General features: G+C 38.1%; 1 long non-coding RNA gene across 1 annotated transcript in view; it reads left to right on the plus strand.

Moving 5' to 3' along the window:
- The window catches only part of LOC132072014 (uncharacterized), a 118,100-nt gene extending 102,915 nt beyond the window's left edge, over positions 1–15,185 (plus strand). The window contains exons 2-3 of the long non-coding RNA XR_009418281.1: positions 14,649–14,721; positions 15,102–15,185. This is a non-coding gene — a long non-coding RNA (uncharacterized LOC132072014). The remainder of the gene's footprint in view (positions 1–14,648; positions 14,722–15,101) is intronic.
- Positions 15,186–15,441: the final 256 nt, after the last annotated feature.

The following is a 15,441-nucleotide window of genomic DNA, read 5'->3' on the forward strand; positions in this document are numbered from 1 at the left end:
TGTTTCCTACATGGAACAATTAGAAGAGCTTCTCTGTAGGTTTTTTATGCTAACCCTTCTCTAATCTCCATGATTAAAGATCATGCTTTTCTAATACTAACATGACAATATGGAAAAAAGACTGTAGTAAGCTGAATCAAAGCCCTGTTTAGCCTGATGTCTGTCTAACAGTGTTTAATAGATTAGGGAAAAATATAAAACCAGGAAATTTGGAAGGAGGACCTCTGTGTGGTATTCTCTCCATATCTTCAGCAAGAAGTCAGGGACTTCTTGAAGAAGTTGAATCTAGATCCCATTATATTTAATAGGCTTTCCTGTGTTTGTTCATGAACCTATCCAGTGCATTTCTGTTACAAAACTGGCAGCCAAGGCACCCCATTGAATTTGGCAGCTAAGATTCAGCTTCCTTGGATCTGCCCTTAGCCCATTTTTTTCAGCTTCATCTGTTACTCCTCAACTTTTACTCTGCAAGAAAGTAAGTTATCATTTCTCACTCATTTTCTTCATGGCACTCATGAAAATAGATACATCTCTTTATATCCTGCTATCAGTCATCTTTCTATCAAGCTGCAGCTTCCAACCTCCCTGTGCATAAAAGACATTTTACATATGTGCATCAATTTGCATTTATCAACACTGAATTTTATCTGATGCTTTATTGCCTAGTCATAAACTCTTTCTTAAGTTCTTTAAAGTTTTGATTTTGATCACCCAGTACAATTTTTTGTCAGCTGTAGGTTCTGTCACTTTGCTGTTCACTAACATTTTGAGTTGTTTGGTTCATTTAAATGTTTACAGAACAAATTCTGCCTTAGATCCCTGTTGAATTCACTACCGATGTTTCTCCATACTGAAAATCAATCCATCTATTTTTATCTTTATTTTCTGCCTTTAACTAGTTGTTAATCCAGGGAAGATATCTGAAGCATTCTGGGAATCTAATCAACCAGGTAATAGTCATTCAGATCTCTTGTATTCCTCAAAAGAAAACAACCTCAGGAGACCTCTACAGAAGTGATCTTGATTTCTTTTCTTTGTTATAACATTTTAATTTACTTATCTATCATTATATCCTTTATTAGGATTGGAGCTAATTTGACTGCTATGAAAGTCAGATTTTTGCTGGTCTCTCCTCCCATGACACATTCTAGGTTTTAATTAATGTCTTGTTTAGCACTTCATGTCACTCTTGTACTGAGGCTGATTTAAGCAATACCTTTGTTCATGTCCTTTAGACCTCTTGAGCAAATACTGCTTTCTTGCCTGATTGATTTCTCAGCTTGTTCTAATCCTACTCTAACATTGTTTTGGTTTGAGACTGTTCCTCTCTTATCTAGAAAATAACAATGCTGATCTCTACTGAAGGTCTTCCTTAGTCACCACCATCCCAAGAATACATTTCACCTTTGTGGTGTTCTCTTCTATTCTGTGAGTTCTCATTCAGCTTTTGTGTGTGTATGTGTTTGTTTTTCTGGGGAAAAAATAAAATGTAATTGAGCTTTTCCCCACTATTTCACTCTTAGGGCCACAAATAGAAATAGGAGAACAATGCAATCTGTGGAGATATGATGCTTGATATCAATGCTCTGTTATTTTTGTGTGTTCATCATAAAATAAACCACTGGGTTAAGTTGTATTTTTATGCCCATACCCTGAAAATTTCCAGATGTTGTATTTAAAAAATTCTCTCTGATATCTTGGCACCATGAAAGTTCACACTGGAGTTCAGTTTAAAGCCAGGCAGTCATCAGCTGTCCCTAGGTGCAGTGAGGGGATCGAGTTGCTGTTCATGTGCTACAGCAGAGAGCAGCTTTCTGTGTCAGAGGCAAATGAGCAGGATACAGTGATTGCAAAACAGCTGCAACCTCCTGGGCTATCCAGGGGAATTTCTGACAGGCATGCAACCTACAGATTGACAACCTACTGATTCTGCTTTTAATTGAGACCTATATATTAGAGACACCTCTACCTTCCTTCTTGTATTTTCAAAGTTCAGGGGAAGCTTCCCCACCAATCAGTGTCAGAATACAACATCATGTGGTTACTAAACTTTTTGTCACTTACTGGTTTTCCCTGTATTGTCTTGTTCGGTACTTTTTTGGAAAATAAAAATCTGTATTGTTAATTACTATTTCCACTCTTTTTTCCTTCATCATCTTTTCACATTTTTGCTGTCTCTTCAGGGTTTTCTTTCACCTTTTCCCTGCAATGCTTTCCTGATAGGGACTTCACTCCTTTTTCTCTCCTCACAGCACTGGTTAAATGATCAGAGAAGTTTGAAGTTTGATTTGATAGTAAAGTGCTGTTTTTTGAATTTAGAGGTAACATCCTAATCGAAATGGGAGTGGAAAAAGAGGCTTATGCAAGCATATTGCTTTAACTTGTCTGCAAAATTAGATAGTAGATATTGAAAGAACATTCAAACCTCTTTGGGGAAGCAAATTGAGGGAATAGTTCAGTGAATGTGTCCTGGAAGGCTTTGGGTACTTGAGAGAAAGGGAAAGACAGAAATAGTTTGGAATACATAAATGTGGTGAGACAGTAGAGAGCTCCAGCACTCAGAAGGAAAGAATTGTATCTTCTGAAAGTTTTACCTGGTAGCCCAAAAAGTAGGGGCAGGGATTTGAAAGAAAACAAAAAAAAAAAAATCAGTTTGTCATCCTTTGTGTGTCATTTTTGCCTGGTCTTCAGTTTGTACAGGAGTCCTGAAAGGTTCTAGGCTTGCTGGCTTGTTTTGGAAATTTCAGAATATGCAATGTGTGCTCTGTGGTGTCTTGTGTGAGTTTCTCAAAATTACCTTCAAAGTTAGCATGTTACATTTTTGCCAAGTCATATTTTCTCACAAGTGTATGATGTATGCTTGAATTAAGGTGTCATAATTTATTTAAATGTCTGGAAAAAAAAATCATGTCCTTTTCCAACAGCTTACCTTTTAACCCTTTGTTTCACAGTGTCCTAAAACTGCTGGTTTTTCTATTTCCTTTCTGTATATAGTGATGACCTACATTTATTTTAAAAAATACATAGGGATAAATGTAAACTTTGATTGATATTACACACCCTGTGGTTAATGAAATTACTTGGAAAGTTTTACAAAGTCAGGATTTAGTCCAGACCTGAACCAGCAGTTTGGCTTGTATTAGGCTGTTTGTTTACACTTATTTTTGGTGAATAGGTATGTCCTTAGCAAATATGTTATATACAAAACTATGAATTGGCATTGTCTTACTAATTTTAGTTGTCCATTAACAAGTCCAGAACTCTTCAAAATAAATCTCTTATTTCATAATTTAAGCTTCTCTACTAAAACTACTTTTAAGATGCCAGTGGCCATTGTTTGTATTGAATTCTGAATCATTTGTGTGTGAGATTAAACTTCAAATGAAGGTACAAAAAAATATTTTGTTTTGCTAAAGCATTACTTAAAAGCTCATGAGGGAACTGTGTTGTAGCTATTTCTAGCTGTGACGTGTTCCTATAAAATCAGAAAACAAATTTCATATTAAACTTGCCTTTTCACATAATTGTTAATTGTGAAGCTACTTTGCCATTACAAATAATAATTGAATGTCAATATAAAAAGGAAATGTGTATTTGAGATGTCTATGCTTTTGAAATAGGTGAACTTAGTGATCTGTAACCTAACAATGACCTAGAAAACAGTAATTCCTCTTTCTGAATGCCATAATATACCAATTCTTGAAAGAAAAGTACAAATAATGGATGCAGGATTGAGATCTTTAGTGTCAGAAAAAAGTAGGAGAGAATATTCCTTTTTTTGAAGTGGTATTGCTTCTTACCTCTGCACTCAGAAAGGGTAAAATCATACAAAAGGAACTAAATACTCATTACAGTGGTCTGATTAGTTTGCATATGGGTAAGGTGCAAAAATGAACACTTAGATTTGGATTAGTGTTTGAAAACTAAGCTGAAGTGATGTTATTAGCCTATTAACAATTATATTAACAAATAACACTACTGGTAAACAAACATGCAGACTGAAGTTCTTACCCAGAAGGAAACGCCCAAAAACTGACTTCTCTCTTCTTTCAAGTGAGCAAACTTTGCACATAGGTTCAAAATGTTTAATTGAATTACTGTTAAAATTGAAGTCAATGACTAGAAACAGAATCTAGAGCAAACATGCACTGCAGCTTACCCTAAAGGAAGAAATATTGGGCCAATGAAAGCAACCCATAGAGAATGGGAAATAACAGGCATGTGCTGGCATATTAGGAATGTCTCTTCATAGATGTGCAAGTTTTATTTCACGTTGTCCTCACCCTTCTCAATAAGAATGACTGATAGCTTCACTTTGTAATTTCCCAGCTTTTAAGAGTCTATTTTTATTTATTTTTTATGACCAACCTTGCACTTGTTAAATGTAATTTTTGCTTTATGTAACATAGAAAAAAGTACATCTGCAGTATGCTGTCCCATGAATTAACAAGAATGACTGGACATAAGACAAGAAATCCTTTAAAAACATATGTTCACATTAAATATCTGGGCTAGCTCAGTAAAGGAGGTCTTATGGGGTCATTTTTGATGCAGTGCAAGTAAACCATTTCTGCTCTTCTGGAATAGTTTCTTTCAGGTTTATATTGAGCTTGTATAATGACACATTACATAAATAAGGGCTTAGTTTGTACATTAGTCTTTTACATCTTGGATTCTTACTAAATCCTTGTTTTTACTAACTTGATGCTTAAGAGATATTGATTTCTGCTCCGCATGCCTATGGTGTTTATTTTGATATGTCTGGGATTAAAAACTAAATTAACACGCATAATCAGTTTTCTTAGAATTAAAAAGGGCGCTTTGGTACCTTTGGTTACATTCTTTTGAAGAAAAAGGAGAGCAGAAGAGATGTGATAAAAAGGGATCAATTTATTCAATCACTGGGTATAAAAACATTAGCCCTGGGAAAGGCCCTTCCTCTAAGAGCTTTAGCTGCCCAGTCTCACTTGCGTGGCACAAAATAATTTGCATTTTTAGAGAAAATTCACATCTTCTGCGAGCTCTAGTGAAACATGAATAAATTGCTTTCTTTTCCTCTTTTTCTGATTTTATAAAGCTGAATCCATTAGGGGCTGAGTCAAACTGTAATGAAAGAAAGGCAACAACTGAGATGATGGAAACCCTGGATTAGATTTCTTAGTAGTCCAAGCCCAGCTGTCATGGCCTACGTGTCAAGTTAGTACTCTTTGGGGAGGCCTGGCAGTACATGTGAATATTTTTCTTTAACTGCTGTGTTACAACAGGTCTCTAAAGCAGCTAGGAATTAAACAGAGATGCAGAGATTAAGAATTAAATAGAGCCACAGCAAACATTCCACCAGGGAGACTTGCAGTGGGGCTAGTAAACCTTCCCAGGGCTATTCCCCACTGCCATGCCTGGCAGGCTCCCCTGTGACCTGGAGACTCTGAAACCTCCAAGTGGGGCTGTCTTATTGCAATTTATAGCAATAGATTTTGTCTGTTACACCTTGTGAGCTTGGCTATGAGGTAGGACTGTGTTTTGATCAGAACATACAGCTCCTAGCATGGATTTTAAGCCAGTGACTGTTTTTATAAGGAAGACCTGGTGTCAAAGCACCAAACATTCACCTGAGTACAGATTGATGTTAAATTATCAAATTACTGGTACCCAGAGTCTCCTACCTAGTGCTTGGCATTTATCCAACTTCCAAAGAGACTCTCACATCCTCCCATGAAGGGGCATGAAGGCTCAGTCAAGTGCCCCGGTCTGTAAAGGATTCAGACACCTGAAATCATCTCAAGTTCACCATTCACTTTGTGAATTTGGGGAAATCATTATATTTTCAACCCTAAGATAATCTTATAACAGATTTCCTCAATTGTGGGAACAGTTTATAAAAAAAATAAAATCTGCCAGAATCCCTATCAGACTTGTGCTCTGGGGGAAATTCCTTATTTCTCAGCTGATGGCTTTGGATGATTTCTCTCATCTTAGGAAAGCATTTCAAACCAGCAGCAGCTGGTGTCTGCCTGCTCTTCCACTGGTGCCTTTGTGAGGGACAAAATTGAGCAGCAACACCTAAATAATCCTGTTCCTTTTTCTCCCCTTGTGTTGTGGTTGTGGACAAGATCCAAAAGAAGCCAGGTCACCATTGCTGCTCTCCTTCCCATGCCTCCCCTCAGCTCTGTTAAGTGTCTGCCACACTGGGAGTACCTGCTGGTGACTCTCATCACTGTGGTTAAGGAGTAGAATGGGAGGGGACATTTTTTACTTCACTAAGACATTTTGCTTTCCTGCTGCATACTTCTAATCTCTGATGTTCCTTGAGCAAAACAGTGTGACTGGTATGGCATAATTCAAAGTGAATTTAAAATTTCTGAAGTCAAATGTTTTCTGAAAAGATCTGTTTTGAAGCAATTTGGCAAAGCTGACATAACCACGCTAACTTCAGTGAGCCTGCATTGGCTGCATCAGTTGAGAATTGGACCCAGACTAGCCAGAGCATTTATTTTTAAATTCTAGCTTCTGCTGCTTTTTCTTAAAAGTCTCTGTAGTTCTCTAACTTTCTAAAGTAGCTCACAAGTCTTGTGCTACTGCTAATAAAACAGAAAATCCATTTCCATTTTTCAGTGTAATCTTTTTTTCATGTGAATCTATTTCTCATCAAAAGAAGCGAGTGACTGGTGTGAAAGCTGGAGCTCTCTACTTAGCTGTAAAGACAAGTCTTGGTCTTTCAAGTTGTCACACGTTGTCTGGGAGAGCCTGGCCATAAATTCAAAAACTAGGAGGGAGAAACTAAACACCCTGTGTTGCTGTGGCCAGCAAAAGTATTGTTCCCAATGCCCGGTGAAGAGAATTAGGTTTGATTTGTAATTCTGTGTTCTCAATCTGTTGGTAAAATCAGCAACAAAAGCTGAGACAAAGGGGATTCTCCCAAGTGCCCATGGGAGAGGTATGTCCTATAGGACACCAGTGTCAGCATGGTCACTGCAAGGACCCTGCAAAACCAGAACTTTCATTTCCAGCAGCTGTTTTTGTTGGTTATTTTTAAAAGATAAGTCACAAGAAAATTGATACTTCCATAAGGGATTCCATATCTTCCTTTTAAAGAACATCATCTTCCAGACACTTCCCTACATCTCCTCAGGCAGAGAGGATGCACTCATGCCTGGGGTGCCTTAGAAGATGTTAAGCTAAAGTCAGGTAAGGAGAAAAAAAATCTCCATGGCATTCCTTTTTTTTCTTGTAGCAGATGCATTGCTGGGATTTCTCTGCTTTGCTGGCTTCTAGTTCTGCACCCAGATGATACCTTTGGCTAAGCTCATGGAAGACAGTTTCCCAGGCAAAAAAACCTGCATTATAGAGACCTTAGATGATAAACAGTTTGCAAGCCATCAGACAGAGAGATGGAGGTGGAGATCACTGGAGATGCTCTCAGCCATGAAAAAGTGCTCTTACAAGTGTAATTCTAGAAGGGCAGGTAAACTTTTAGAGACCAGAAAACAGCAGAGCCAATCCAAAACATAAAGAATGAGAGCTGCAGAACAAGAAACTCTTAACCAAATTACACAGGATGCTCATCAGAGGTAAAGCAGAAGGAACTAAAATCATAGATATTTTAAGTCAGAGCAGTCTGATACTGTATTTGAGCCTTGGTATGATGACAGCATACAGCTAAGCAAGAGGACGTCTTAAGTAATCTGTGTTTCCCAGCTTTCCTCCCCTGGGACACCTTTAAGGAACCTGAATTTCAGGGAAAGGAGTGCTGACCACTCTGTGACAGCCAGGTCCTTTGAAGACACATCAAGCTGCATATTCAGAGATAAATATTACACACTGCCAGTGAGCAGCTCTTCTGCTCAGTGTTTGAGTGGGTAGAAGATGGTGTTCACAAAAGGCAGGCACATGAACTGTCCTACTGTGCTGTCTTGTAGGTTTTAATTGTGTCTTTATACTGAATATTTAACAGATAAAAAGCACTATGTCTGAGTAAAGGAAAAAGGATGAGGTTTTATGTGTAGTCATACACAAAAGTTGCACAGTAAACGCAAAAAGTAAATTCTCCAGCAGAATATTTAAATTTACAGTACCAAGACTGTAGTGAACTGGGGGAAGACAGCAAGAATTTTTCAGTGTGGTAGCTTTGTTATGAATTGGTGTCAGAATTGTAACTGTGCTTGAAATCTGTGTTTTCACATCTACTGTACTTTGTTTATTTACTGAGCAACCAATATACCTGGCTTCACTTTTTTTTTTAAAGTGAAGTAGCCATGATAATTCTGCACACAATTTAGGAGCAAATATGCTGCTTCTGTTATGATCAATATGTTGTCAGAAACATCAGCCATTTACTGCTTCTTTGAGAGAAGATTTCATTCATAACTCTAAAGATGCGTGTTAAAACTTTGATGCAATATCATTGAGATAGACACATTTCTGTAAAAGTGTATAGGAATGCCTCTGAAATACTGGTAGATGTTCTTTGAGACAATAAACTGCCTCTTCTGTGAGCAAGGTAAGGGCTTCCTTTCATATGGATTTCTGAGTAGATTTCAGGCTCAGTCTTTAGTGATAGGCAAAGGTAAAAGTAATAGAAGTGCTTTTATACTCCTTGTGTGTTCTTACCAGCTCCTTAGGGTAGCCAAGAGCAAGTTTGGCTTCTACCACAAGAGTAAGCAGAAACCCTTTGCTCAGAAGTTTGCTCAGCAGGTCCCCCCAGGACTTGTCCTGTCTTTAGGAGACAGCACGTAGGTTGCAGTTGTGACTATTCTGCATCTGGATAGGGACTGAAAGAAACCCTTCTCTAGGCCATTTGGGAATTCTGCTTTGACTGTGGAAACTTTGATTAACCAGCTAGGCAGATGCTCACCTGCTTTGTGCTGCTGGAAAACTTTGCCTTTGACTGAGAATATTCAAGACCCAAAATGGCAAATACAAAGTTGAGCCAGAGGCAAGATGCTGTCCTGAAATTTTAGGCTAATAGTTTGGATTTATTGTAGAACTTGTTGACAGTAAAGGTAAAACTATAAGCTAAAAACTGGCAGCAATTTTGTCCAGGTTTCCTAATGTTTGAAGTGATGATCTTGATGATTGTTTTCCAAAGCTGATTTTTCTGTGTCGCCAATATTTGTGTAGAATTTTTGTGATCTCTAAGTTCCAGATACACAAAGGACACAGTGTCATATTTTGGCCTTGAGAAAAATCTCTGGTTTTCTATCTACAATCAACAATTTGACCTGATAGGGCTGTTATTTAAAATCGATATTCAACAAATGGTTTGAGCAAAAGATGTCGCAGATGAATGTATAACAATGCACAGAACTGAAAAAGGTAAGATCAAGAGAGATTTCCATTGTTGTACAAATGTCTGGAACATGCCCAAACTATGTAAGAGAGGAAGATTAATTTGTCTGAGAACTGCTGAATATGAGTAAGTAAACAATAGAAGTTATTAGTCAGGGGAAAATTCATATTCCTGTTAGGTTTTCTCACCCAAACCAGAAAAACTTTGCACTTTTGTTATGGTGCCATAGTCTGAGTTGGCTCTTCAAAAGCTTATAAAATAAATTCTGCTTCTCATTCATAAACTTGCCCATCTGTGAAGCCTTTATTCAGAGAAATCTACCTGCTCCAGTGTTTGCTGTAGTTCACTAAAGGCTCCCATTTGTACTCATAAAGACTCATTCATTGCCCTGAATAATATATATGGTGTGCTGAAAGAGAACCAACTCTTGCTTTTACAATCTAAATTAAACAACTTTGTCTAATAAAAGCAGCACTGTCTCACTTCCAGTAGGCCATAAGCCCTAAGGGTCTTGTATTTGTGTGTTTATTATTTATTTATTTTTGCCAAATTGACCTTCAAGGATCTGAAAGCTGAGAGAACTGAGCCACTTAAATAGTTTCTTTCTCTGCCTGCTTAGAAAGACAGAGGCAAGCATGGGCACAACTGTACTGAAGCAAATACTCATCCATAAACTTATTCTAAAATGCAATTGGATGATCTTCTTTTTCTCAGTCCCACCTTCTAACCTTCCTCATCTTGAGAGTCCATCTCTATTATGTGTGGCTTTTCCAAATGCCCATGATTAATAACTGCTGTGATTCATTAGCCTGTGTTGTTGGCAGTGTTTCCCAATGGGAGCATTTGCTATCTAGGGATAGTCCATGATTGCTCTGCCTCCTGCAACAGTAAGATGCTTTCAATCTAATTCTCTCTCCATGTTTTAGCATAAAATAATATTAAGGCATCCACATAATGGAACTGTCTGAAGATCCATTTTATTAAGCACTGGAAGAAAATGTGTGTGTGTGTTTGCATGTGCAAGGGAAGTGGAATCAGCAAACCTATTTCACCAGAAATGTCGTTTCTGCGAGGGTTTCATGTAAAGACACAGCTATTTTGAGGTGTAGTTCTTTAGCTGTGAGCATGAAAAAATACTCCACAGCCAATATCTTACCTAGTGCAATTAACTTACTCAAATTATATACAGCCTATTCGAAGAAGGAAAAATGGGAAACAGAGGTAGGTTTATTGTACTTATTCCATTTTGTGGGTATTTATTTTAAATGCAATCTACCTTCAAGTACAGAGCTGTGCTGCTCTTAAAAGATTGCTGCTTCAAGTTGCTCCACATACCTTAACGTAGCATGGACCCTTTTTACATTATATGATCAACCTTTTGACAGTGCAGGGCCAGCACAGCTAATGGAATAATAGCCTGCAGGGTCCAGCTAAATGATATACGAATATAATCAACCTTTGTGATGACTATTCAAAAGTAATCCCTTTAGCTTTCAACTGCAACATATATTTCAACCAGGCAAAGCCATATGAAGAAAATCTCTGCAGACTCCACTGATACAATATGGCCTTCATATCCCCACAGTGTGTTTGCTGCTCACAGTGAGTTTTAAATTTAAGGTAATGGCTACTGTATATTCATGTGAGCATAGAACAATACCTTTGATTTGTTGGAGAAATGTTACATTAGCTACCAAGGGCCCTATTCAGTAAACTTTGACACAACCCTTATATATGGTTTACTGCTTATTCTAAATGGAATGTGCCTGATAGAAATGGTTTGCATGCCCAAATTGTCCAAATTCATTAATCTTTATATTAATGAAATCTCCCAGTACAACTCCCTCCATTCCATGAGAACCAAGTCAGAAAACATGGTTAAACAGGTAGGCCCAACATGCTTCTAAAAGGCATTGCATCAATTTTCATGTATCAAGACAGAAAAATACATCAGGAGCTCATCTGCAAGTATGGGATGAGCATGTTGTTTGCAGTCATATTATTTTCTGCTCTATCTGTATTCCTACACCATTACATCATTCTTCAGATTATATAACTCAAAGCAGCTGTGTGACCTTTAAAAAGGCAAGTAAATTTTAAAATACAATAATGGGTTCTATCTCATCAGATGTGTATCATGGTAATACATTGAGATAGTCTTGCTTTCTCTCACTTTTGTGACAAAACATGCAGTATTGGCTAGGGGTGGATCTGAATACATGTAAGTAACTCTGTTAAAGGAAAATAGATGTCATGAAAATGCTGTGTTGCCTTGTATTACAACTTTTGTATGTACACTATAGTCCGAGTTCAGTCTCATCAACAGGAGTTGCAAACAGGGCCTTGTTTGTGTACAGGCACCTGAATCCATGTGAGAACATAACAACATGGTACCATGTCTTGTTTGAGGTGATGTGTTGGAGGATTCTGCTTAAGCAGGTGAGCTGTAGTGGAGGAGTAGGAGAGCCTGTGGGCTTTGCCTCTATTTGTTTGCCATAGCACTTCTTGAGCCCACAGGAAACTGCTGCATCCTCAGCATCCTGCAGCAGGGAATTCCAGTGATGAGGTGGCAGTGCACAAAGTCCTTGCTTTGTATCCTAGCCCACCACCTCCCACTTTCAGTAGACCCTACCTCATTTTTTTATTTTGAAAACACAGTGAAAGAGGGTTTCTGGGTCACCTCATGCTTGCTATGCTCACACTTGTCATCTTCTCAAAAAAAAATTTTTTTCAAACTAGTTTCAGCTGAAACTATATACCTGAAACAATAATCCTCTTATGACTTCATCACTTCATGGAGCTTTCAGTGGAATTCTTGTTTAATAAAGTCCAGCAGTCTTTGAATAATGCAAACCTTGCATTTGAATGGATTCCCATCACACAGGCATGCAGTCTCAGGTGTTGTCTGTTTCATTTTCTTTATAATCTTTTGAGAGAATGGTGCCTAAAATTCCTGTCTTCTCTGGAGTTAGTTGCAGCTTCAATCTTTGTGGATGTGGCCTTCTTTCTTTTGTATGGCTTTTCATTAATCATATAATGTAAAGGAGCTGCAGTCCTTCATTGTTTTCTCCCAAAAACATCATGAAATAATAAGATTTTTAGAAGTGTAGCATTCTGTAGATACACACATGAAAACAGAAGGAACAGAGATGCCAATTCTAGCTGCACTGAAAATCCAACCAGACAATTTTAATTATATTTTATCAACAGCAGTGGTAATCTGTCAGGGACATCCTATTATGATTAATTATATTTACATTCTATTAATACATATTAATGTTATCTCCACATTTTGCACAATAAGATGGAAGGAGAATGCTTGATGGTGTGATCTGTGCTGGTATATATGTATTATCATTATGAATATGAGATGCTTTTATTGTTTCCAAATAGCATAGGCCAAACAAATGCCAAGAAAACATTTATGGCTCAGTATTCCATCAGTTATCCTTGATATGCTTAATATGTGCTGGAAGGGCAGAGCTGTTAATCAGCCAATAATAGGTTGGTGCCCAAGTGTGAAGGCAAAAGGCCGAAAGGTGCACGAGAAAAGCAATTTCTGCTGTAAGTCCCCATCTGTCATGTGCACATCCCCACTGTCTCTTGCACGTGTCAGTGTCTGTAGCTGTCAGAGACACATTTTTCTATGTGTTTGCCTGGAAATACAGATGTTGCTGTACCCAGCCACTCTTTGCACCACCTTTCCACCAAAGTGCATCCACTGGAAAGAGCAGCAACACTGCGCTGGTGTGAAGCTGGTGTGGGACAGTGCAGTTCTGACCCCTGCGAGCACTTTGGGGCTGCTTGCCACAGGCTGAGTTTCTAAACCAAACCAAGCCATGCAGGTTTTATTAGTTTTTTTTTTCATTTAAGGCTTGGTCTGCTAGGAAAGGAATTCATGTACTTTAAGCCTAGTTTCAGAACGTGTTACATGGAATAACTGCATTGTTAAATACAGAGTAAACCACTAACACACACACTGCCCTCATACAAAATGAGACTCCATAGGGAAATGGCAATTCTCAGATATTTTTCATAGATTTACTTACTCTGTTCTTACTTGCATACAACTATGGATGAAGTCCGAGTTAGCAACTATACTTAATAAAAAGCTGTGAAATGACAAAACAGAAATTTTATTGAGTCATGAGTCGTGCAGTAGTTTTAATCTGTTCCAGACATTGTACCAGCAGAGACACTGCTTCAAGCATTATTTTTAAGCCCCACCAGAACAATGATTTATTTTGGCCACAAGTTAAATTACAATGCCAAACAAACACTGTTGGTATTTCTGTGACTGAAAGCTAAAGTCCAGTTTTAGGCATCACTGTACAAAGAGGTAGTGACAAATTGAGGAGCGTCCAGTTAAGGAAACATGAGTTCCTTTCAAATATTGAAGTGACAGTGTTTGCTTAGCCTCCAAAAGAGAAGATTACAGAAAGGAAAATAGTCTCTCAAGCTATAAGGAGTTATTCTGAAAGAGGGCTGCTCTCCATTGTTCTTTGTGTCTGCAAAAGGTAGAACAAGAGAAAAATCAGTTTAATTTGCAATAAATATTTATCTTAAGTATTAGGGAAGAAACGGAGCAATAAGGCTTTGAAGCACTGAAACAGAGAGATTAGGGATGTTGGGAAACAGCCTTCATCAGAAGCCTTGGAGAATAGATGTCAGGGATGGACTGGATAGATCTGTGCGCTTTCTTCATTTGAGGAGGTGAAGCAGATCAGTGGTTCCCAAAATAAGGAACAATGCCCCAGGGATGGTGTAGGTGGAATGAGGCAGAGGAAATTGTGTTGCTGGAGAGTCCCTGAGAAGAGAGCAGGAAGTGCAGCCAGGAGGTGGGAGTTTGGTGTGGAAACAGAGTGAGGGAGGAATGAGACAGCATCACGGGAGCAAATGAGCTCTGTGGCTGTCAAGAACTGCAGAGTCAAGCCATGGCCTCCCAGCCACCTGTTCCCTGATCACATCCCATGAGGAAGACCCCACTGAGAAGTCACAGCCTTCTCTTGCTTCCTGCCTTGCTCCATTCCTCCTCCTGCCTGCCATCTTTCAGTGCTCTGTTGGCCATGGTCTTTTCCCAGATGTATCTCCCTTGTTGGCTCCCCAGCTGGTCCCACCTAGACCTGTCCTGTTAATGAACTGCTGCACAGGAGTACAAGCAATGGGACCAGAAACCCCTGTCAGTTCCTTGTTTCTAGAATTATATCTTATGTGACTCACCTTTGTGATTTTTAGATTTCCTTTTCTTGTGACCTTTTTCCGTAGGTCATGTTTTTCAATTAATCCATTTAGGCCTTTTAACCATTAGAAGTTTTGTAAGTCTAAAACACTCATGCAGTTGTTTTTTTTTTTTTTATAACAGAACATGGTAAAGAAACAAGTGCCTCAAAGCATCTGTGAGCCTCTGTCCAGGACATCAGTTCAAGACCTTCCTGGTACAGTATTTGCTCTTAATCCACAGACTTTATACCAATCTGCTGATTTTTACAAAATGTCATTGCTATCAATGCTTAACCTGATTTTGACAGGCAATTACACATCATCTCTGCATTGCTATGTCTAAATAATTATATTTTTCCTGCTCATAAATGAATGAATTCACGCTTCCCTCAGTTTTTTTACACATATTCCCAGTTTTAGAATTTAATTGCCTTTGATCGTGTAATTACTTTTAATTTACAGAAATAAGCCTTTGAGACAGAAACAAATCTGATTAATTAGATGCCAACCCCAAATATAAAACATGTAGATATTGATGTATATACATAAACTTATGACATTTTAGTATTTTTCTATTTGCTGTTTTTTGTTCTAGAGGATGCCTGCTTATTGACAGAGAAGCTGATGTATAATGAGTACAAGATCCTTGAAGAGTAGTGCAACAAAGGAAGAATTTCAGATAAGGTTTTGTTATTAAAATGCTATTATTAAAAAAAGCATCTGTCATTTAAATAAATTGTTTTAAAAGACAAAGAGTCATAGAATAGAAAGTTTTAACTTTGTGCTCCCATTTCTTAATATCTTCCAAAGTGTCAAGATCCTCCTGTTAAGATATTAAACATGAATGGGAATCCAAGATGCTCGATGCCTTGTGAGATCAGGTTCCAAATGTGTCTGGAGAGTTTTCTGTAAATCCCAGATTGTGGTGCCTCTCA

The sequence above is a fragment of the Ammospiza nelsoni genome, chromosome 4 (genome assembly GCF_027579445.1).
Source record: "Ammospiza nelsoni isolate bAmmNel1 chromosome 4, bAmmNel1.pri, whole genome shotgun sequence".
NCBI lineage: Eukaryota > Metazoa > Chordata > Aves > Passeriformes > Passerellidae > Ammospiza > Ammospiza nelsoni.